Here is a 25219-nt window from a genome sequence, read left to right as displayed (position 1 = left end):
GAATTATATTTCATGGCCCTGCTTTAAGAATTTAATCCACAAATCAATGCTCCGTTTCTATTTAAAGGCAGCAGAATTGTTCCTACTTAGGAAAAGTAAGTAACCCAGTAGTGTTGGTTAGAGAAAAGCTGGCATGTTATTGTGTGCCAAGTCATCTGTGTATCTAATCCTATTTTCAAGTGTTGCAGGTATAAGCGGGAATTGTTTGTTTTAACTGTGAAGTATGGAAACTTCCCATTCCTTTGTTGGAAAAAGCTTTTTATCATTTAAACACTGAGCATTGTAAGAACTTGTAAGGCATTGTAAGAACATTGTTACAACAGTTACAGTGAAAGTTTTCTCTATTGTCTTCTTATTTTTTGTGCACACCAATCCTGCAAGGATCTGGTGGCAGTGACCTTGCTGGTTGCAGTGGGGTCTGTGCAGTCTGTTTTTGCCCCAAGTTGCCATTTCGATTTGCCCCAAGTTGCCATTTCGAAGCACCAGATCAGAGAGAGACCTCTTAGCTTCCCTCTCTTAATCTGTATGTGGCTTCTGGAGGTGTTGGGGTGAAGCTGGTACCTGGGATGACCAGCCATGTGCCGTGCAGGTGCTGTGAGCTGTCACGTCCCAGCTGTGGGGGAAGCAGCTACCAAGGAGCAGCTCTTCAAGCTCAACTGCGTGTCCTCACCAACCTGCCATGGAGCAGTGGGATGTCTGAAGGGCTACCTCGCATGTCCTCTTCTTGGATATGTGAAGTAGCTGGCACAGTTTCATGCTGGTACCTTAGAGGTGTGAAGATTTACTTAGGCTGCTTGTGGGATCAGAAAGCATGGTGACCACAGCAAGCTTTAAAAAGCACAGGAGGAGTGCCCCAGACAAGGCTTGGGGCAGTTTCCAGTCTGAAATCCTTTGCTCTTTCTATGGATAGCACTTCTCCCGTCATTCTATTGCTGCTGGTTTAGTGAGGATCCAGAAATTATTACTTTTCTTCAAGGGATGTATAAGGTTAAAAACACCTAAGTACACAAAGGTACTCTCACAGTTCTTCCTATGTTGAATTTTGTGCATCTCCGTGTGAATGGCTGCATGTGCGTATATGCAAAGGTTTCTTAGCTGCTCTTTTTATTTCACAAAGGTTGCTCAAGTCTCCAGCTATTTTCAAGCAGCTGCACTGCGAACTTTTTTTTTTTTCCCCCCAGCAAATAGTGATTACTCTTGTGAGTAGAAGAATATCAGTTTCATGAGAGTCTTTGCAATTCCCCAAGCCTGAAGGCAAATGAATAGAAATTTAGTGGACCACCTAGTTCTTGACACAGAATTCTCCAAAGAGGAGTCTGACCTAATTTATATTGTATTGAATCAAATAATCCTATCATGCATGTGTGCTTGCCATTTTGTTTTTCTTTAGCAGGCATATTGCTGTCTTGCAAAATCTTCAGATTTAGATGTTAGGCAATGTCCCTGCGGTTTTAGGAGGTGCCTTTCTTCACTGAGTAGTTACTGGAAAATTACATTTAGAGGACAGTTGTGAGAAAGCAGGTAATCAAGACGTAATACTAAGGCTGCTGGAATTATTTGTAGCTGAATGTGGGTGTATCATTGTTTAGTGCTGAGGGTAATCAAGAGTCCTGCACTACCAAGTCTTCCCATTATTATTAAAAATGGAGCTGGAATCCGCCCAGAATGCATTTTGTAGCAAAAAGCAGGATAAATATCTTTGTCATCAGTGTGGCAGGGATATTGGTAGGTGTGCTTGCTGTGGGGGATTGCTGCATTTCTTCTTCGCAGAGCTGCTGCTAAGTGGTATTGAAAGTGTTTGTTGGGTCCAGCGTGCTTTGACGTTAATTGGGAGCTGATTAACATCCAGGCACTGTAGTCGTGGCCTGCTAAAGCAATTCGTGATATTTAACATCCTTTTCTGGTGTTACTCTCCAGGTAATCAGACCCATCAGTCTATCTGTGTTAGGTCCCAAGATACACTCTGCAGCTGACAGTCTCTCTAGGTGTATTCATGTTTTGGAAAAGAACTTCTTAAACCTGTACAGCTGTATTCTTGGAAAGCTTAAGAAAGCAGTGGATCTGCAGAAATTCAAGATCATAGCAACAGTTACATGAAAACTGTTCTTTGCTTTTAGACTGAGTCGGGATCCTGGCTGTAGGGCTCCTTTATGCTTATTCAGTATCTTTTAGGTTTTGCTTAAATCTCTTCTGACAAGAGTTGCTTTTCTGCTAAAAAGTGTCTCTCTGCTCTTTTTAAATGCAGAGTTTCAAACCTTTTGGCTTTCCAGTTAGAGATTTTTTAATTATTTTTTTTTTTATCCCCTCCACTTTTCATTTTGGGACAGCTGAGCATAAATGCTCCTTTAGAGTGGGTAAGTGATTAGCAAGTTAATAGGTTTGACAGGCACCAGATGACTCTTCTTGATTTAGGTCCCTGTAAAATAAGAAAGACCTTAATTCTTTTCCAGCTGTGGAACAAATTTTATAAGGTTACACTTGTCTTAGGCGCTGAGTGGTCTACACCAGAGAGAGAACAGCCTAATGCACCGTATGGTGTTCTTAGCCCATGTGCATGGTATCTGAAACCAAACAAGTTTCATAATGCGTATGAAGAATATCAGTTGGTTTAGCTTTCAAATAATGCTAACTAATTTGAAGTATTGAACTTTTCAATAAGCACAAGGAATTTCCAGTGGATTCTGCAGCGTTGTTATACTCAAGTCATGGAAGAATTTCTCTTTGAGTTGTATCTGATCACCTGGTGTCATAGCTGCTCGCATACCAAATGCTGTTGGTTGAAAGTTGACTCACTAATGGGCAACATAAAGCACCTTCTTAAACACATGCCTGTCTTAGCCATGAATACAAAACATTTTGTAGATCAGTTGAAAGGTTTACGGGAGGTTATTGGAATTTCTAGCTTCACATTTAGATGCTGAGACTCTAAATGTGCCCATCTGAAAATCAGGAACTCAAATTACTGGGAGTCCAAATGATGCAGTAGACATTTCTAATCATTTTTTAACATAATGGTCTTCAAACCTACTAAAAAAGTTGGTTACTTAAAGAATAGCAGGAATTGTATTGGACATTTCTCCACCTGGAGGATATTTTTTTGTAGTATGTAAAGTGATTTATAGGAAAAAGTGCACCTGATCTTCATTCAAAGAAGTTACATTTCTGCTCACAGTCACATGAGATGCAGCTCTTAATGCTGCAACAGCAAAGAGGAGTACTTCAACTTGCTTAAACTTTAGATTTATTCAGGAGCCTCGAGTAGCTCCCGAGATCAATCCCGAATGAAGAGATCCGAGCCGGCAGGAATCCGAAGCCGGCAGCGTGTCAGCGATTTGACAGCCGCTCCGTGACCTGTCAGTCCCCGCCTGGAGCCCGGCCATAACAGTTCAATCGGCATCTGCTTTCTGCCGGATTAACGTGCAGTAGGGCGCTGGAATTCTCCCCTTGTTGAGCTCATACCTTCCCGTGGGGAGACCATTTTTTCTTTAGTTGCTCTTAAAGCTATCAGTGATGGTCTGCTGGCACCCTGATAGCTTCCGCACCTGGACATTGCTGCTATGGAGGGTTCAGGGCTGGGATTTCCAACTGAGCTACGTGGTTAAGTCAAGCATAAAGATAATTATGGATTAAAAATAAATAAATGCTTGTATGTAGTCCAGCTGATACTCATTGAATTGTACTACTATTCAGTTCATCAACAGTCAATGCATTGAACGTTAATATTTCAATTTTCCCATTCATTCCTTTATGTAGCAAAATACACAGCGAAGCTGTTTTCTTACTGCCTTTTATATCAGTTTTCTTCAAGCTTTGAGGCATATAGGCAAATTCAGACTTTCAATGGCAAGATTAGATGATCTGATAGGTGTTTTTTCACCATGACAAAGTATTTTCCATCCTCCCTACATTTTAAAATTTGGTCGATGTGCCACAGTAGCTCTGGCAATAGCATTGGGAAGTGCTGAGGCCCCTGTCCTCGTTTTTAAAGCACCTGGTAGCTGATGGCAGTGAAGACTCCCCCTTTTAATTGCACTATGATTAATACAAAGCAAATCACCAGGAAGTGCTACTTCACACAGCGTGTTGGCAGTTTGCTCCTGTTTAAAAACAGTAAAATACAGTAAAATGTCCGTGAATTTAGTCAGGATTATTTTATGAATGGCTTTTTGTGGCTGCCGAAGCAATCGACTCTCAGATCGTGCCTTCAGGACAGTCGTCCACCCATCGGTCCTGTGTGACAGTTTTCATATATTTAGAGCCATTTTTCTTCCTTCAGAAAACAAGAGAAATAAAATGCTTGAGACGTCCTAGAAGGGATAACAAATTGAATTGACCACTTACTGTTCCCGGCACTCAGGTTTTATGAGCCTTACTTCCCTGGTGATCGAGCTATTCACAAGCACCGTGTGAGAGTTACAGCTGATGAAATTTGGTAAAGTTCTTTTAAATCGGAAGAACTACACTGATTTACATCAAATGAGGGCTTGTCTGCTGTTGCTATGTTACGTTTGTAGCAAATGCTAATTGATTTTGGTGCATACAGATCCTCAGAGAAAAGTGAGAATTGTTATTGAATGAATCCCACTGTGCCGAGCTTCAGTTTCTGGATTTTAGTGCAGGATGATCCTGGAGAGGACATGAAATCCTCTTTATGCTGGGAAACAACGCTGAGAAAAATAGCTCTGTCTCAGCTACAAAACAGTTGCGAGGGTTTGGCGTTCCCAGTTTTGGGGATGACAAAGAACAGCAAGGGGTTTTCATAAAGGAGCTCTCTGTGCTGCTCTGTTTCTGCGGCAGGACTGTCGATCCAGCACGCTGCCTGTGTGGTTGCCCCTGTTGGCTGTAACATTGCTCGTGTTTTGGTCATTTCCTAATACCTTTCCTTGGAGAAGGCAAGGGGATGGCAGAGTGGGGACTCTCCTTGGGATGGTTTGGTCACTTGCTGCTCGCTGTTGGAGAAGCCTCGTTTATTAGCTGAAACAAGATGGATGCCCAGTCCTCAGCACTAAAATTCAGGTGGAAAAGTCCCATTCTCCGTCCCTGAACTCCAGTTGCCTTGCCTTTTCCAGACACCAAAGGTCCAGAGGAGCAGATCCTGTTGCAGCCTTGCCAACCCTGTGCGGAGAGCCCGCTCCTTTTGTTCCTTCTGAGAATTTCCTTGGTTTGGAGGACAGGTTGGAGCCGGCCCCTGCTGCTGTGGGCGGCTGATTCAGCTCATCAGGGATTTAGGGGGAGCTTTTTGGCAGGGATGGGAGGTGGTACAGCACGGAGATGGGAAGTAGTCCAGGTGGATGTCACAACAAATGAGGTACAGTCGTTCGTTCAGTGGGCCCAGGAACGCGAGAAAAGCTGTCTTGATTAACGCAGCGTTGGGTTTCTTCTCTGTGGCTGGAAGCGTATGCATAATTTGCACGTAGAAGATAAGTAGAACACATATAACATCGTAATGTCTGTAGTGGGCAACCACCAGGACATGTGTCCTCCCAGCCCCCATTCTGATGGACTGCAGTGCATCATCACAGTTATTTCTAGATCTTGTGTAGAGAAGCACTGTTGCATTGAACGATGGCAAATGTATTTCATTTTCAAGCGTGGACAAATATTTTCGTGGGAGAAACTAACACTGAATTTCCCCAAGATTGCCCAGGGTTTGATTTGTTAGGAGAAACAGGCATCAAGAAAGCTGCAGGAATGGTACTGCTCTCTGGGAAGTCAGGGTATATGCTGTTCAGAAAACATTCAGAAGATCAGCATAGGATTACTGTTGTCTGTTCAGACAATTTTTGGGAAAAAACAAACTGGAACACTAGTTATCTCTGAGAATTTCTTCCAATTTTGGCCACAAATGTTGCAGATGTTATAGAGAAGGAACAACTTCAATCCATCCACAATTCAATTCCATCACAACATGGGCTGAAGGACTTCTGTTGGACTGCATCTGTAGTGTTTTCATCTCACTGCATCAGCTCACAAGATAAATACATAAGTGTGTGTGGTATGGCAAGCTGCAGAAAGTGGAGACAACGTTGTCCACCTACCTTGATGTCTCACCCAACAGCTGCAACTCTTGACAATTACTTACAGCACTTTTATTACTCTTAGTAATTTACGCTTTTAGCAGAAGCCAAGCACAGGTTACAGAGGAGCACAGAGAACAAGGGATTTTTCATGCTGTGTCTAATATGTTGAGAACAGATGACTGCTTAGTAGAAGTACTTGCGTCATCCTAGCAAGTAGAAGAGTAAAGTTTGCCTAAATGAACACTAAATCCATTGCATATTTTCTTTATTGTTTTATATATCTACACAAAAGCTTGAGAAGTAGCCATGGGAGACTAACGCTTTGCAACCTGGAGCAGAGTTCACAAAGTGCTTTTCTTATTTCAAATAAAATTCCTTTAAATGAAAAATACATAACTGGTAGTGCATCTCCACACATCTCCATTGCAGGGGTGTGAGAGGGAAACTTCTCTGCAAAGAGCTCTGAGCTGGAGGTGTCGCGGAGCCTCACTGGAAACTCTTTCCTTTTGGCACCCAGAAACATCCTTCCTTACCCAGAGTCCTGCCCATCTCATATGCCAAATGTTAACTTTTAAAAGTTAAAGAAGACTATTAAATCAATGCTACAGTGTACCAAGCCTGGTACTAAAGTAAAATATGAAAACCAGGTTAGGAAAGAGTCCTGGTACAGAAAAGAAACAGTAGCACTTAGAGGGATAAAGTTATCATTCAGGGCTTCCCTTTCTATTCAGTGAGTAATTGTGTATCTAGCTAGCACCTTGTAAGCCAGCCTGAAGGTCTGTTACCAAGCTGGAGCAGGATACCTAATGGTTGGGACTTTTGAAGGAGGAATCTGCTGGCCCACTGCTCTGTCAGGAGCGTGTGTACGTACAGGTGAACGTTGTGTGTGTTCTAACAGCCCTTCTTGTAGTACAACAGCTTACATAGTCCTGGTGCTCAAAAACGTGACATAGTCCTGAGTCCTCCTGCAATGCCTCTGATTGATTGGCGATGCTTTTAATACAACCTGCAGAAAAATTCTTAGCACGTGACAGAAATATATCGCGGTTATTTTGAAGGAGTGGAGCTCACATGTTCACAAAGACCTACAAAACTGTTCCTGGTAAACCTGTGTAAGTCAGACAACATGTGGCAATGGGGACTTCAGCCTTCACATTGTGTGAAAGCTTTTCTATCCATTTCTTCTTTTTGTTTTGCTCTTGAATGATTTTTTGGTACCTGTTGGTGTTTGGAATTTCATTGTAAGGGGCTGGGTAGAAAACAGCTCTCCAGTAGTCAGTGGTTAGCCCTTCTGAAGGTAGTCATGGATGCTCTTCCTGCCACTAGGTAGTGTTCATAACCTGCCCTTGATTCAGGTGTGTGGAGGAATCTGGTTTGCTTACCACCAAAAATGTCACTTGCACTTGGTCTTTATGCTGCAGGAAAACAGATATTCTCGTGCTCTCGTGTAATGCTCTACGCTGCTGTGAAGCTGTAAACCTTACAGCCAGGGATGCTGCACCCGGGGGTTTGGTTTTCCCCTGTACCCAAGAGCAGTAAAAAAGCTCCTGCTCTGCACAGAAGCCTGTAGGTCTGTAAGCTCTGCTCCTACTTCTGACTTCAGTGCTTTCGTATGTACTGGATGTGAGCTGAAAATTGAATTTTACTTTCCAAAATGGCCATCGTAGATTTCTAATTAAACATTTGGATTTTTTTTATTTTTTTATTTTTTTTTTTTGTGACAGAGTTTAAATATTAGGTATTAGCAATAATGTTTAAATTGATGAAGTGTAAGACTGGTGAAACAGGTTACAAGTAAGGGAAGAGAAAATATTATGAACCATATTCCCTAATTTATGCCTTCTTGGAAAATTTGTCTACTGAAATAAGAGTGTCTGAAATAATTCAGTTTATGGCATTCAGCAAGAGGTACAGCAGTAATGGCTGGGTGATCTTTTAACATGGTGAATAAAATACAAGTCCCATTTTGCATTGGAGAGGAAGAGTTACGTTGTGCTGTGTTCTTTGCTTAAGCAGACAAGCGAGGTGTGTGCTCTTCAGGTGAGGTCTCAATTTCCTGGGTGCTGTGAGTTTCTTTCCTCTTGGACCCTATCTGGATTCAGCACCTCTCTTCTACACCCTCCCTAATTCCGTCCCTGCCCTGAAGCCTCTTTGCCTCTTGCCTGCCAGCCTAAACCTCTGGGGTCCTCTGTTGCTGAGCAGTACTCTTGCTCAAGAGTTGACTCTTGCAGTCCTTGTGGTGTGAGACCTCAAGTCCACATCTCTTCCTCTCTCCTCTGGTCTGATTCTTTTATTGATTGCATTTGAATCCTGCAGCTCGCTGGGTGCCTTTCTGGAAAGACGAGCACCCCACCATCAGTTCCAGCTCTCTGTGTCATTTCTGCAATAACCTTACAATTCGGGTAGTTGTGTTTCTTTGTTTTTGTTTTTTTGTTTGTTTGTTTTTAGGATTAGCGAAGAAAAACATGGTCAAAACACTGCGTTTCCCCCGTAGTCTAAATCTTGGAAGGGATTCAACTCCCTCCTCTTCCCTCATGCTGCGAACGCCACCCCCAAGCAGCCACGTTTGACGTGTAAAGCTGCAGCCTGAACAGTTAAAGTCTGGCAAAGTGGCAAGCAACTGCAAGGAGACGCAGGATGGGAAGTGCCAGGAGACCTCAGCAATAGCTGGTGCCTCCTGCACTGGCCTTGGGTGGAGAAAATGGGAGCAGGTAACTTGCAGGGAATTATTGAGCCATGTGGTTGTGCATAGCAGCATCGTAAATAAAAGGCTCAAAACCTTTAGTGAAATATCTGACCTCAAGATCAGAGGCTGAAGAGATAATTGGAAAAAAAGAATTGCGGACAGATTACGAGAGCATTAATGTTCTCCGAGTGTGATCATCTCAGGCAGACAACCGAGGGCAGACCTGCCTTTGTCTCTCAGCACACGAGTGGTAATTCTGAGAGCACGAGGAACGCTGCGTGGTGGAGCACAGAGGTCACCAGCACCGAGGGTGCTGCTGTTTCCCATTGACCAGATTTGGGACAGAACCAGCACACGTAGGATTACGTCCCACCCTGCTCGTGTCATGCTGCAGGAACACAGGATTTAAGCCATGCTTTTCTTTGGGTCTTGGTGAAAAGTGGATCTGAAATGTGAGGAGCTTGAGCAATGAATCCAGCCTGGTAGGTGGGCTCGTACAGTGCCGAAGAGACCGAGAGCTTCCGAAGGAGGAGGAGTGCTGTGTGTGTAGGTTTGGGTGCCTTGCCTTTTTGTATTTAGAAGCTTTAATGCTACCAAACTACCCTGCAGTGAGTCAAACGTGGCTTGCTGGAGTTTTCCTAGCAGTTGGTATGTCACTAGCGAGAACACCCTGCCATATGATACCGGGGCTGGCTGTTGTCTTCACTTCTCGAAAGCATATGGAAGTACTCCTACCTCTACCTTTCGTGTTCAGGAAAGCTGTAGGGCTTTTAGTGGCTGTACATGAACAGAACATTTGTCTTAGGAGAAAGAGTGGGGGGTGTGATGGAGGAGTTTAAGGAGGAGAAAAGATGAATAAAAATATTTCTGTTCTTGAGCCCTCATTAGAGAATTGAAGAAATGCAAATACAAGGTGTGTGAGTGGAAATGTAATTTTTTTTTTTTATTTTTTTGAAGGACCACATGCAAGGACTATGATAGAGGTGCTGTATACTTTAAGATATCCGAGTTACAAAGAAAGCTTGTAGTTCATGGAATTATATCTATGAGCCTTTTAATATACTTAGGTTGTTCTTTATCTCCTACAGAGCATTGCAGAATATGTTTCCCTGGAGGTGTCTGAAGTAAGGCTAGAAAAATCCTACCTGATCTTTAATAATCCCTCACACGCATGGTAATACTTCAGAATTGTACTATCATTGTGTAATTTACACTTAAATCCTTTCATTTCTGTGCTCCCGCCCTCAAAAAAAAAAAAAAAAAAAAAAAAAAGAAGGGGAAAAAAAAACCTTTAGAGTTATAGGGAGCCAGTGATTGCATACTTGAAATACCTTGGCCTTGTTGCCAGTTTAGACTCACCTGCTTAAATTGATTTATTGTGTGTTTTTTTTTTTCCCAGGGAATAGGACTGAAAAATACATTTCTCCTCTTCTAGTTAATAGATTCAGGAAGTAATTTGCAGACCAGGAAACAATGGATCTCGTATAATAAAAGCACTGCCTAGGTAATTCATAAGGAAGATAAACTTGTATTGTTAAGCTTGCACATTCTGCTCTTATTTGTAGACCATCTATTGCTCTCCTGTGCTTTCCACCATTAGGCAGTAATGTTATTGCATTAGTAAGAAAGCACTGCCACTTGGACCGCCTTTCAAAACCATGCACAAAATCAAATAATCCATTTTACTGAATTGTGAAGAGCTGTGTTATTTGTTTATAACCGCTCACTTAGTTATTGCTCTCCGTGCGGCGTGTTACAATTTAATCACTGCTCTGCATCTCTCCTGTTCAGGCGGGCCGGCGTGAGGCAGCAAAGGGACAAAGCGGAATGACTGGCAGCTAAGTGTTTCAGTCCGTCGAGATACTGATTTATTTCTTCGAGGAGGAGTGTAAAGGAAATGAGAGTGGCTGTTTTTTGTAACCGGTGCACTGAATAGTCATCAGTTAAGCCGTGGAGGTCATACACACGAGCTGAAATAGTTCTTGAGGAAGATAAAAACACTGGAGTGTGTCTCGTCGTCTGCACCACGCACGGTCCTTGTGAAGCTTGTGATGTTTGGCCTGTCTTGTAAAGGCAGCACAAAGGAGAAGTTCGGAATCCTTTTAGTTACAGGGGTTTCATTTCAAAAGAAGTTATACAAGGGATTAAAATGCGGGCTGTTAGGAATTCCTGGCATCTCTCTAGTTAATACATGCAACTGCAAAGTTTTTAGCTGTGTTCAAGATGATTTGTGTTGATTCTGCAGAATGTTTAAACTCCAATGCTTCTTGGCTAACAAATAATTCCTGTGCTGAGTAGGGCAGGTGGTATGGATATCTGTGAAAATGGATCTATTTTGGAGTACAAATTAGGACTTCTAGAGCAAAAATCAGGGGAAGAACATTGGTGGAATATTATAGGAATGCTTTAAAAGCATGTGCATGCCTGGGTTGGAAACAGATACCTTAGTTTTTCTTGCCAATTTTGACATAATTATACATTTCTCTCCTCTGTTTTCCCCCTAGGTATAACTTTGTCCTTTAGTAACAACTTTTTTTCCCCCTTATTTTGAAATGTTAATTTTTAATCTGAAAAGAATCCTTCTTACAGTCAAAACAATATTCCATAGCAAACCTGACAGCATTTATAGGACATCTTTTGCTTAATTCTATATTCCATCTGAACTTCTACTGATCTGGAGAAAGCAAGTGTATACTTTTGAATGAAATTAGGTCTTTCTAAGACTTCAAATCTCTAGAGACCACTGAAAATCTGTGCTCAACAATCATTGCTTGTACAGAAGAAAGATCTCCTACCTATCAAGAGATTGCTTTAGTATGGTATTCCCTAGAAAGCCTGCTGTAGCCAAGCCTATGTTTGATGTTCCTTTTCTAACCTAAATCCTGAGGTTTTTGAATAGTTTCATTAGATGTAGTAACATTTTTCTCAAATTTCAGTGCATACATTAAAAAAATAAAATTAAAAATAGAACTACTTTATGTGAAATGTTTGGTGCCGACAGCAGAGAAGCTTTTCACTGTCTCGTCTCAAAAAGAGAGAGACTTTGAGACCATTTTTGTCTTCTTTTCTCAGAGAACCTGTGTAAAACAGTGATGGATGTATGGTCATGATGGTTCTGGAAGAAGGAAGAGAGAAGTGTGCTCTGAGCAGGCAGCGGAGCTACTTCAGCATTTCTTTTCCCTTCTAACTTCCTTTCTGAGCTAATAGTCCTTTCAGTCTAAATGCAGATCTATTCGTAATGTGTTGAACTGCATTATTTAGCCCACCACCACAAGCCAAATTGTTATCCCTGGAGATAAAATTGCTAACTTGATTTAACAGGGCTTTGTTAATCTAGCCTCTCATTTACACCTTCTCCTGGATATTTCCATTGCAGGTGCTTTGTATTTATTAAGTATGATTTTGACAAAAAGACACACATACATTAATAAAAAGCTATTTAGCTCTTCGGTGCTTGGGAGAAAGCTGTCAAGGAGTCTTGTCTTGTAAGAAGCACTTAGAACCTGTATAGAGGCTGCAGTGCCTGTGTCTGCAGTACATCGATCCTTTAGAAGTTAGACATTGAAGAAGAAGATCTCTATTAGTTCCTTGGCAGTGAGTAAAATCCAGAAAAGTATATCTGAGTGTTTTATTCATAATCTGCTCTGTGGCTTTGTTGCTGCTGCATGTTTCGAATGCCTTTTCCTAGAGCAACCAGTTGAATGTGCAGCCGAGCACTGGCTAAAAAGGTCTGTAGTGGTTGAAAATACTGCAAGATGTGTTTGCCAAAAGAGAGATCAAACCAGTCCTGTGGAAGACTGTGGATAAGGATTACATAAAATAGAGGATTGGCAAGTGGAATGTGCTTTGTCTACGATATCAATGTCCATTTTCTGTGAAATGACTTTCAATTTTTAGGTTATTTCACGTTTTGGTATAATCTCTGAGATGGAGATCGGATTTGAGATTAGAAGTCTGAAAACGAAGTGATTCTTGATGATGTCTGGAATATTTGCACGATTTTATCAGCTGATAAAATGCAGTACAAAAAACAAAGAGCAGCATTTATAATTCATACGCCCAAGCCATTCCCAAGAATTACAGAAGTGGACTGGTGTCCCCCTTTCCTATGTTTTTCCCCAGTGGTGCTAGGCACTGTATAAAGCAGAAGGAAAACAAACAAACAAACAGATCTCTATTCCAGAACGCCTGATAGTAGTGACTAATCATTTCATTTAGGAGACGCCAGAAGGATGGGACTCGTTGGTTGTCAGCTGGCCAGCGGTGTGCTCAGACATCAATATCTTCTGTTCTTTCTCTTTTATTAAATCTCATCCTAAAAGAAGTTTTCAGATGAAATGCTAAGAGCAAAGAATTGGCTTTGTAGAGCTTTCTGGTACTGCCTTCAGAGGGCAGCCCAGAAACTGCCCCGGGAAGGTGCTTCTTTGGCTGGAAAGGGTGGTGGTGTACATGGGGAGGCTCAAACAAGTACAAGAATATGATGTGTGATAAAAAGGGTAATCCCAATGTTCTCCTACCTTGAGGAGATGTGTGATGAAGGAGGCCACTGGAATGGTTTTTGCAGTAGCATTTGGAGTGGATTGTGAGTGGAGACGAGAAGCTGTAGAAACTGTCTTGAGCTAACAGCTCCCAGGCAGGCTGCCTAGCATTTAAACTAATGTGGTAATGTTAGACAGAGAAATTGTCCTCACTGCTCTAACCTCATAGCTTCCCAGTCTTCCAGCAGCGCCTTCAGCAGACCTTTGCAGGTTGAGTTTAGCGTGCTGCCTGCCTTGGGGTGTAACCACTTCACCTCATGGGGCAGTGCTTCTCCGACAGGGTCCTGTACAGCCAGGCTTCTGCTTGCAAGGTCTGTTCGGAGATTTCTTTATGGGAGAAGCAAAAGTTCTGCGAAATGGTGAGCCTTCAAAGCTTCCTGCTTGCCAATAGTTGCCTAGTTTGCATTTATTCTCCCATAAAAATCTATTCTTTCCCAAATTAGCGCATCTCCTCAGAGCAATCTTCAGCTAGGCGTGAAGGCAGATTGGTACCACCAGCAGTGCATTTTGGGTCTCAGAGCTGAGATTTGCATTAAGGAAAATGGGATTGTTATTGTGAAAGTTGCCGGTGTTGTCATGTTTGCCCATAGTTCATGCATTTCTTTCCCATTAGTTTCAAAGGATTTCTTTCTAGTCATGAGTTAAATGGACCTGCTCGGTGTTTACATGTATGCAAATGATTGTTGTGTCACTACAATTGCAAGATTTAAGGAAAAAAAATCAGATATTTTACATGCCTTTGAGTACTAAAGTGATTGCAATTACCTACATAAAAAGAGTTGTTTTATTAATTAATTGACTCGGAGAAAAAAGGCTAGTGACCCTCTGAAGGAATATCAATAACCGAAACATTAATTATGCAAATAAGAACTGTCTTTAGTGTTCATTATTCATAGCTTAACATGAAAATTGCCTGTTAAAATAATGCTTCATTCATATATTTTGATAAATACCTAATCTGCAGGGCTGTCGTTGGACCTCGACTTGGGAGGCAAAGCCCCCGTGGTGAGGCTGGTGAGGGCAGAGGCTGCTGGCACCCGCTGGCCCTTGGGGCTGGTGCTCAGCTGCTGGCATTTGGAAGGCCCTGGTGCTCAGCCACTTTCAGGGAGACAGTCACTACATTTCACAGGTGAAAGAAGCGGGGAAAGAAGCAGTAAGGCATACGGAGAGTTTGTGATTTCCTCGTGGTTTCAAAGGGAGGCCGTAGCAGAGCTGTGAAATCAGCCCCGCTCTGAGTCCCGATGTAGGCTGTCACCGTGTGGGGTCGTCTTCTTCTTCAGTGGGTCAGTAGGGGTAGCACCGAGGTGAACAAATGCCATAAGGAAAGCCAAGTTGGGTTGTGCATTTGATTTCTCTGAACTTAGCTCTGCCTTTTTGTTTTCTGAAGTTTCACAGAGTGGTATTAAGTTCTGACTAAGGATTCATGTTGGATTTTACTCCTTTTTACATCCCTAAAGACAAGTCAGAAGTTTCCCGGGCTCCTTCTCACTCAGGTGTCTAAAAGAGGACGAGAGGAGAGGGAGGAAGAGCTGTATTTCCTTCTCCATCAGCTGAAGGGCTGTGCAGTAAATAACCACATTTCAGTTTTCAGTATGCACACAAGAAGGCAGTTAGGCAGTCCCAGAAAAATCTTTCACTCCCTGAAGATTCAAACATACGTGTCTGAAACGAAGGCATTAAGATTTCCCATTTTTAATGCCTTGGAACTTGTTATGCCAATAGGAGAAAGGGCTGATGAAGAAATATGTCCCCCCCTCCTTCCCCAGTAGCGTGATGAATTGTGGAAGTCCTGATTGAAAATTCTAATCACAGCCTTGCAGTCCTTCAGATCACAACCCTTGACAGTTGATTCACTCCTTTTCATGCCTGCTGCCTCTCACTGCTCCTGGTGCCTCTTATGCATGAGTCTATCATTAACACACAAAGCATGATGGATTGGTTGGGGTACCTCTCTCCTTAGAACCTGGGAAATGCTTCTTTTTCAGAATCAAAGAACCTGTGTGTGACATCGTCATGAATGAGAGAAGAAAGTAATACAGTATTGGATGTGCCTGTTTGCTGCCACTGTTTAGAGAGAAAATGATGCATTATGGGGAATGTAAGTATATGGCCTGTTTTTTTTTTTTCTTTATTTTTTTTTCTCCCTACTGGCACACGATGCAGAAAATCGTGGATCTTAAACAATGCCTAAGCTAAGTCTGGCAATGCCTCCAAGTTGTAATACTTCTTTGAAACAGAACTGTAAACGCTTAAAATTTTTACTTAAAGATTGGCCTGTTTGTGGAGTCTTTTAACTTCTGGTGTGATCTGATGACCTAAATGATTAGGAATAATTGGTTTTGGTACTGACTGCTGGACTTCCATCACTTTTGTGGGTTCTCTTCCACAGACCCTTTCAACAGGAAACTTTTGCAAATAATTGCATCTGCAAATGCAGATGTTAAATTTGTAAATGCTTTTGTTTGTCTGTGTGACTTGACATTTAATGTTTCAGTGAACAAGACAGTGAAGTTTTGGCTCCAGTGAGAGATTGATAGGAACAATTTTCAAATGTGGAATCAAAACAAAGTGAAAATATGTCATGTTCAAATACAGAGCTCTGATGCGTCATGTGGTCTTGTAATAAATGAAGTAGCTCTACAAAGCTGACAGATCTGCAAGAGAATGTTTTTAAATTTATGATGATTAATTTTCAAGATGAACCGCAATAAAAAATTTGTTAGTAGATACTTAAAGAAGGTAAGGGGAAGCAGCTTTCCGAAATGAAAACAAGCAGGTAATGATAAGGCTGCCTTCACTTTTATATCACGCTTTCTGAAATTCGTGCAGTGAGCAAATTGATATTCTGACTGCTGCAGCTGGCAATAACAGCTACTCATGCAAGTGTAACGTTTTGTGGAAGTTCCACCTCTTGCATTTGTGCTGTTGCTTTGTGCTGGCTGTCTCGGAAATGCCAGTGCTATCCCTGAGCTGAGCACAGTTAGGAGTAACACAAAGCAGAATTGAAGATTTCCTACCAGGACTGGTGGTTCCCCCAGAGCCATCAAGATAAACCAGCACTGAGTCTAGTGAGAGAACAGAAGTAGCTCTGTAGGGCCTAGAAAGAAAAACAAACTTTTCTGAAACTCAACATGTTAATTTCTCCTGAGCATTTGCCCCTTGAAGACTGACTGTTTTGCATTAGGAAAGTTAAATGCAAAGAATATCTTTCAGTAAGATATATAAAGTGATTTATTTAAGCATAGGCAGTGTTGGGCTAAAACACTCCTTGATACCATTTGTACTTTGCAAGAAGTCAGCCATACATGCCAAGTGCTTACGTTTTATTTGTATTGATTTGGGTTTATTTTTAAAGATAGGGCTCCTTGCTTCACTTCTTTCCATTTCATTGTGTTTGCACAGATGCCTTGGCAATCGACAGGTGCAGAATAGCTTTATGCACCCATTAGTACAATGGAGGTGCTGGTAAACATGATTTAATGAAGTGAAGAAAGGAATTATACACCAGGACACATCCTGGATCCAGTGTAAATTTGCTTAGTTCCATTGACCCTATAGAGTTGGTTTGAAGTTTTGTTCTAAGTTGTTACTGGTAAGACATCGGGTGACAATTTGTGTGCTCACTCTTACAACGGTGATGTTTAGTTTGATCAACACTTGATTTTTGAATTAAAAATTGCTAGTTGAAGACTGTCTTCAGTAGATAGACTAGCACGCCCACACACGGCCTATTCTATAAATGATGTATTGAAGCAGTGGCATCATTTCGGTCCTTACTAGAGCGTTTAGCACTTTTTTTCCCCACTGCAAGACCTCTTTGTTGTATCTAATGTCTCTCTTACAGTATCAGTTCCTGCCAGTTTCTAAAGGTATATAGTATAACTGCCTAGCAGTTGGCTTTATCTCCTTTATTTTGCACTGTGCATTGCAGTGATGACCCATGTAACTTCTGTTCGTGTTAGGATGTCTGTCCTTTTAGTCAAACCTATACGGAAATGTTTATGCATAGGCACAGAATAGATAATTCAGATGTTTATTTTAAAACTAAGCACAAAAATAGGTGTATTTATGCATCTAAGTAAGTGAAACTGCTACCAGTGGTTCGCATTTTACTGGGACCTGGTCATGCTCAAGGTTTCTTTGTGTTGGGTGTCTTTAATAACCGAGGGCATTTTCCACATGGTGCAGAGCTGCACCTCCCTGTTGAAAGGGCAAGTCTTCCTACCTGTGCCAAACTCTGAAGAGCGTTGGGTGTCTTGTTGAGCAGGTAACATTTCTGTTAAAAGACACGAGAAACTTTTTGAAAGGGGGTAGTATGAAGGAAATCAGATGCAGTGTAACTAGAGCATGAGGAAGAAAGGAGCAAGCATTTTCTGGTGGTTTTGGACAGACCTGACTTTGATTTAGTGATGCCAGAAGTGAACTTTAAAGTTGGACATGAGGGGAAGATGCCTCAGAAATGATATAAGCCACAGGAATTCAACAGGAAGGAAAAAAAAAAAGGCAGAATGAAACGTATATGCATTTTTAATGTGTGTGGTATGTTGTGCTTACTGCCTCTAGTGCGCTTCAGAATGGCTTTCAAGTGCAAACCACTTGCTTTGGTCCTCAGTCCTTGTTGTCAGGATTCGATTCTGTCCACTGGGATCCCCAAAGACTAATCAACATCATGCTGAAACTGCATCCATTTTTCCTCCAGCTAGTGCCAATGTATGTGCAGGGAAAAAACAAACAAACAAACAAACAAAAACAACAACAAACAAAAGGAACACACAACAATGTTCTTTGCAGCTGTTTACTTTTCAAAAGGAATCAATATTTTTAGGGGGAGCATCCTTCACCAGTGCATAACGTAAGTATTTTCATGTCTTCAGTAGAGATCAGCATTAATTAGACTCTCAAAATAGATACGGATTTCCAAAGGCTGGATTACACTAGGTGAGGTTGTCAAACGACCACAAGAAATTCAGCCACACTTCTGTCACTTGCATGCTCTGCTTTGAATGTCAGAATCCCCGTGCCTAAAACGTGTTGGGTTTCGTGCTGTACCTTGCTGAATGACAGGGTAGCCTGTCGTTAATGCTTTCTAATTGCAAAGTGTTACACAGTGCTTCTATGGGAGCTTGCTTCTGGCGGGGACATCTTCGTGCCCACTGAATACTTTGTCCCTGCTCTGTCATTGCCAATTACAGCACGAGCTTTGTGTGAGGGTGCTGGTACCTACTTGGAGCACGAGGTAGATCACAGACCTATCTCATGCATTGAGCAGCTGTTAGCTGGGAGCTGGTTTCAGCCTCTGCTGACAGGAGGGAATGAAATTAGTAACCTGTGGGAGAAGAGCTCTCTAATCCATTGACCGTTCACTCTCACCAAAACCTGAATTTTTCATCATCTTAGTTCTTTTTAGAGAAGAGAACACTCTGAAAGACTGTCATGGTCATGGCGGATCAGTTACACTGTGGCATTTACATTTGGATAGAATTCAAAGTTTCTTCAGCATAAATATTCACATACATATGATGTCTTGTGAAAGTGGTGTTTAGTGATTCTGATGTCTGTTAGCACCTGACATGAGATGACCAGAGAAGCGTATCCATTACTTCCAACAACAATTGGATTGTATCCCTTTTGCAGTTTCTGACAACTTTAGCAATCAAATAACTTGGAGTTATTTACCATCTGAGCTGGTAAGTTTTGGAAATTAGCTTTGAGAACATTTAAATCGTGCTTAACACCACGGAGGAATTTCCATACATAGTAGATTGAATTTTGTGTAAGGGTGTAAAGCCTCAAGACCGTACGCCTTTCCAAGGAGTTTATGTTGTCTTTATTTGCACATGTATTTATTTTGTTTGTCTGGTAGATAAAAATTCAGGCTGTGCAAGCCTGCCCCTCACTTCTGGCAATTGGGGCACACTCCTCACAGCCTTATCTGGGCTAGCTCAGGGTCTGAGCTGGCAGTGTCCCCACAGGCTGCAATCTGATTATTTAGGTTTACGTGGAGATGACTCTGACCGCAGCTGGAGAATTTAAGTATGAGCTCATCAAATGTCAATATCGACTGAAACTAAGCTGGTTTGTGCATCACTTGCATGGCCGTGTCGTGATCCTGTGTGTCAAGGCTCCCACCGTGCCTCCGACTGCCTGCGGACTGACAGGGGCACGTCCCTGTTGGGTCTCATTGGGTCATCTGCAGCATTGGATGATGCTGGAGCTGGCTAGAAGAGAGTCGCAAGACTTTTTGTTTCTATGGTATCATGTAGGTACGTTGCACTAAATAGTGTGGGTTCTGTATTCAAGTTTTAAGAAAGATATGCTGTGTTGGGCAAATACAGATTTCTTGATGTCCATCGGTTGCGGATCTCCGTGCAGGAGGTTGCTGGCTTACAAAGTAAGGTCCTATTTATGATCCTTTTAATGCAAGCGTGTAACTTTTTAGAACAAAACATAAAAGATTTGTAAAGCTAGGTTGATATTTGAGATGAGTATTCTGAATCCTTTAAGGAAATTCCTAAATGGCGTCTACCTCTGTGACTAACACTTTGACACTTACAAATGGGCCCTTGACTTTTTATATTTCCGTGGATATGACCTGCCTGTCCTGGGCTGTGAAAAATCTGGAATTTGAAGCTGGACTCCATCTGTGCATGCAAAAAAAGAAAGGGGAAAAAAAAATTATTCATGTATATTTAGTACTTCAATACGAATACCACTTATGTTATGAGATAGTACCCATCTGTGATGTTAGTAACCACTCCTAATATAGTTATTAGTTTATTAAATTACATGATATTTTTAAGTTAATAGAACATGAGAAATGACTTGAATTCAAGAGTGGTTGTGAGTTATAGACCTTATGTAAAAATCTTCTGGAGATGATGGAAAGACTCCCAGGAAAATGCGTTGGCTTTCAATGTGGCTGAATGTTATTCCCTCGTACTGAATGCTGGGCTGGTGCTGCCTCTATGCACGAGCTGTGTGGTAAGCACGGGGCTCAGGGTTTGTCAAGTATCCTGCTAGGTGCTTAAACAAGATGAGCTAAGTTCTTGGTGGGGATTTTATTCCCTCTTCAATTGGAGGAGCAGGTTTCGTCACCGACCCCAGAGTGTGGAGTGTTTCAACAGGTTTTGAATGTGCTCAACTTGCCTCGTTGTACGTGGAGCCGCTCGTGTTTACCTCCTGTACTTGCCCAAGGCGAGGTTTGAGTGCTCCCAAGTTTTGTGAAGAGACTGTTCAGAAAGTTGACTGCATACACTCTGCCTGTGCTTAGTGGTAATCACTGGGAAAGTGCTAAGAAAGCTGAATTTCCATCCTGTTCCGTCACTGTTTGGTGGGAGCTGCTGAGTCATTTTTGCATTAGGTAAAAAGGAAGCTGGAAGGTTGAATTGACTTCTGTCTTAACAAATACAGGCAGGCCGATCAGGAGACGTTGTCAGATTATATGTGAAATCAAGACTGGTGCTTTCCCAAGGAGAATATGGATTTCTATATGGACCGTTTTACAGTCCAATACCAGACTTTATTAAATATTAAGAAGTGTTTTATAATCAAAATTAAAGCACTGTATTGATAACCTTTTAAGCAATAATCAGTTTGACTTGTCTTAAATGGTCCAGATTTCCATTTTAACATCTAGTGATGAAGTAGAAAGGCTGTACAAATGCTTGGTACTTTAATTAATGGGGGCAATATTAAGCTTTGCAAGTCCTCTGGAGCTTTTGTCTCTGTTGGAGCATTCTCTGTGCTGTGAATCTTCCCTAATAGTTCAAGCAAATGAACTAAAATAGCCTTTGGGCTATTTTGTTGCACTGTGTTGTTGGAAAAAAATTAATCCTGTGCCATTTTACATTTGCTGTCTGTGAATCAAACTGTGAAAGCTAATTTAAAAACTTTCACACTTGGCTTGAATGAGGACTGTCAGTGCTCGGAGAATGTTAAATTGAACGCAATTAGCTCGAAGTGAGCTAGCTTGGATATACCCATCAGCCTCAGAGTGCACAGCCTTAATGACTGCTCTGATAAACTAACACAGAGGTTACAGGAAAGAGTTCAAAGGCACTAAGTTGCTGCTAAAAACTTGCTACGTATCGAATAGACTAGGGTTTGAAACCAAAACACAGAGGGGCAGGGAGGTTGTGAGCTGGGAAGCTGGATGCAGGACCATGCTGCATCGGTGAAACAACTGAGGGACCTGCTCAAAAATGTTAAAGCTGCTTTTTTTTATTTCCTTTTCCTACTTTTCCTTTCTTTTTCCTTTCTTTCTTTTTCCTTTTTTCCCCAAGTTTTCCCCTTCCTATGTGGGCAGCACAAGTTGGGCAGCTATATTTTTGTTATATTTTCGGTTCATGAACCCCACCATAGGCACCATTCCCATCTAATGCATTTACAGGGGGTGGCGTACAGTCAAAAACTTCCATTAATTCTTCTTGCATGAATTTTGTGTGCATGAGTGCATACGTTTATGGGTGGATTTGTACATATGTGCGCGCTATTAGTGCGTGCAGTGTTACAGCACATATAGGAATTCAGAAAGAATCTCTGAAGACGTTTCATTATGCATGTAAATATATTCAGCAGAAGACTTAAAAATAACTTTAATGGGGGGAAAAAAAGAAAAATTATGCCATTTGATATGAGGGATCTATTTTGAACAGTAGTGTATGCACAGTCTGTTTTCTGCCTTTCCTTTCTTGAAATTGTCGCCTGAAATATTATGGTGGAATGCAAAGGCTTTGCTTTAGCTTTGATTTGCCTTTTTGCTGAATGCTGTCAGGATATTTTTAAATAGAGAGTAAAATTGGAGCTTGGTAAAAAAAAACAAAAAAAACAAAACAAAAAAAACAAATATTTGGCACTGAGTTTCTGTAGAAATGGTAGTCGGGATATGACTTTGGGCTCATAAGTAAAATTAGATAAAATCACACATCTTAATGATGATTTTAAAATATATCTAAAACTATGTAAATGTAATTTTTGCCTTGATTTGGGTAGTTATGTGGGCAGCAGGGGGGATGGTTTGTAACAGCCATATACATATAAAGCCGTGAATGAACTTTTTCAATCTGTTTATCCAAATGTTCTCTAATGGATAAGAATAGAATCAAATAACCGCATGTGTAAGAATCTGGGAGTTAATTATTGAGCTTCGTACAGATTTGTTCATCAGATAATATTCTGAATGCTCAGAACTGCCTCGTGGTTTGGTTGGTTGCTGCCAAACGACAAGGCCTGTGTACGTGTGGTTGCTTGTACTTCGATGCCACTTGTTCATCACATGCATCTCAGCCCCGATAGGAAGGTGAAGATTTGCTGGGATGGGGAAAAGGCTTTTATTAGTATCAAATGTTGGCTTTGAGAAGGTGTCCAACCCCTTAAAGCATTTGCTGCCAGTATGACGTTTTCTTAACTCATGAACAACTTTTTGAAGATTTCTGTGAAGGTTTTTGTGGATGTGTCAGTTCTTTTCCTTGCAGTGTTTTCAAGCCGTTCAGCTCTGGCAGGAGAGAGTCCCCGCCTCATGGTGCTGACTCCCGTGCAGGTCCTTCCTTCAGCTTCTTCGTCTCTTTTTCCAGCGGGAGCTCCATGGCAGAGTAAGGCTTCCATCACACTGGGACATCTCTCCTGTGGGCCTCAAGGCATGCGTTCCCTTCTGCTTCTCAGTGTGTCCTGGTGCTGGGTAGGCAAAGCAGCAGACTTCTGTGCCCTGCTGTGGCATTTGCTAGGATCAACCCCAGCGGGTTGTTTTGCTGTAGCGTGGGGACCAGCACCCCGCTGCTCTGCCCTCCTGCCAGTGCTGGATCCGGCATCGCTGCCGTGCTCTGCTGTGTGACATGGTGGCAGAGAGTGCTGCCAGCCCTCGACGTTGCCTCGGTGGTGGAGAGGAACCAGGGAAATCAGATGCTTTTTGGCTTGGCTGAATGTCACAGTTGGTAAGGAAAGCTCTTGACTCAAAGATGGACCGCTGTGCCTTTGTGCATGCTGTTTGTTTTGCTACCAAAGTAGTCAACTGCTCATAATAATGGGAGCTCTGTGAGCGTTCAGGGCCTCAGCGCTTTTTTTTTTTTAAAGTACTTTTTGATACTGCTTTGAAACAAATGGACCAGAAAGTCACAGTTACAAGCAGACCTCCTGTTTTCTTTCCTGTCCTTCTCTTCCAGCCTCATGCTGTGAGGTGGTCATTGCTGCTGGATCCTCATCTTGTATTGCTAAGTAACTTTTTTTAGGAGTAGTTGCTGAAAGATTGCAGCTTGCAAGCAGAATTCAAGAAGACGCTGCAATATGGTTGTCGTACACCCAGGCTGCCTCTTCTTACTGTATGTTATTATACACATAACGTGTAAATTACTGTCGAAGATTTGAGTACATCAGTAAAGAAACACTGAATTTAACATTGTTGAGATGGAAGAGAATGGAATGCAAAGTTGTGTTTGAATTGAATAAAGGAAACTTGCCTTCTGAGCAAGGTGGGAGGAGGAAGGGACGATCTCATGCCTCAGGGCAGCAGAATGTGGTCTTGAAGATTGAATTTATCACTGCTTCTGCTCTGTGACATGGAAGATATACTTAGATTTGGTAAAGTTATAAGAAACTAAATAGAGAGCTCAAAATGGGTAATGTCAGGCAACCTTAGCAAGAGATGATGCTACCAAGCCCAATATAATTAAACCAAAATACCCTACCAGTAACCAAAATACCTATCTATATAAAAAAGCTCTTCAAAAAATAACAAAAAAGATTGTAATATCTTTTTTTTTGTGAGATACATTATTATTTTTTGACTAGAAATTTGTCGTTGCATTTTAGTCTACTATAATTTGCATTTCTTTGAATGGATTTCTTGAATTGATACATTACATATCATAAATTACACTTGCTGCTGACTTTATACTTCTAATTTATAAGTACTTAAAGTGTCTTCTGGCACTGCGGTTGGAAGTAAATTCAGAAAACCCCTACAAGCTTGGATTGCAAGCAAAAGCAGCAGTATTTTTAGAGTGACCAAAACTTTTTGTTGCTGATCTGATAGCATGTCAGTAATCTTTTTTGACTGACTTTATTGCCAGGCATTAATCTATACCGTTATTATTGTGAGTGTAGTGGTTTATCTGCTGTTCTTTCTGTGATTTTTGGAAAAAGGATATCTAAAGATGGGATCTGGTATGGATGTTTCAACAACTAAACAAACAAAGCCCCCACCCCCTGCTCTTTTTTAAAATTAAAGAATATGATGCATCTTGGGCTTCTTAAAATCTAATTAGGATGAAGAATTTTCTGCAGATGAATCCGTGTAAGGGCTTTGCAAGAGGAGGGCAATCAAGTAGGGATAATTAGAGTTCCTATTTAAATATGCAGAAAGCAAAAAGCGTATCTGGAAAAGCAGAGTGAAGTTATATCAGCGTAAGACTAATGTAAGAATGATTTGTAAGCAATAAAATCACATCTCCCTGACTTTGTAAGTACAAAATAATAAGCAATATGGAATAATGGAGGCTGTAATAGTCTGGGTTATAAACCTAGCGATACGCTCTTTCCCCATTAGATTTTACCAAAAGGGGTTAGATTGGCTTAACACTGATAGCGGTTGAGCTAAGTGAGGATTACAGGTATTTGAAACCTGTGGGCAGTGAGGGAGGAGAGTAATTGCTGAAGATAATCGTCCAGTGGTTAGCTCGGAATAATGGCACCAAGTTGGTGGGACACTGGTCTAACTTCTGCTCCGCCTGAATGTGTGAAAGCTTCTGGAAGAAGGAGATGTAAGTCTTATGCGTGAGTTGTTTAAAAAAGTTTGATGAAGAATGTGCTGTTTAGAACAAACCCTCCTTGGCAGGGAATTGGGTAGGATGGTCTTCAAGTTCTTAATCATTTCTGATTCCTGCAACTCCGTCATTATTTTCATTAATTAACTTCAGTGGGTAACACAAACGTTGCGCGTCTTTCAAAACTAATATTATTGCCGCCTGCTATTTAGTTGTGGA

General features: G+C 41.5%; 1 protein-coding gene across 6 annotated transcripts in view; it reads left to right on the top strand.

Annotated features, from left to right (window-relative positions):
• DAB1 (DAB adaptor protein 1) overlaps positions 1–25219 on the top strand; it is a 144494-nt gene that overhangs the window by 3866 nt on the left and 115409 nt on the right. For all 6 annotated transcript variants that reach the window (XM_082766425.1, XM_082766429.1, XM_082766424.1 and 3 more), the window contains exon 2: positions 15230–15342. The gene's annotated coding sequence lies outside the window, so the exon portion shown is untranslated. The remainder of the gene's footprint in view (positions 1–15229; positions 15343–25219) is intronic.

The sequence above is a fragment of the Aythya marila genome, assembly GCF_965140915.1.
Source record: "Aythya marila genome assembly, chromosome: 8".
In the NCBI taxonomy this organism is placed as follows: domain Eukaryota; kingdom Metazoa; phylum Chordata; class Aves; order Anseriformes; family Anatidae; genus Aythya; species Aythya marila.
The sequence above is the reverse complement of the archived record's forward strand: the minus strand, read 5'-3'. Positions and strand labels throughout refer to the sequence as shown.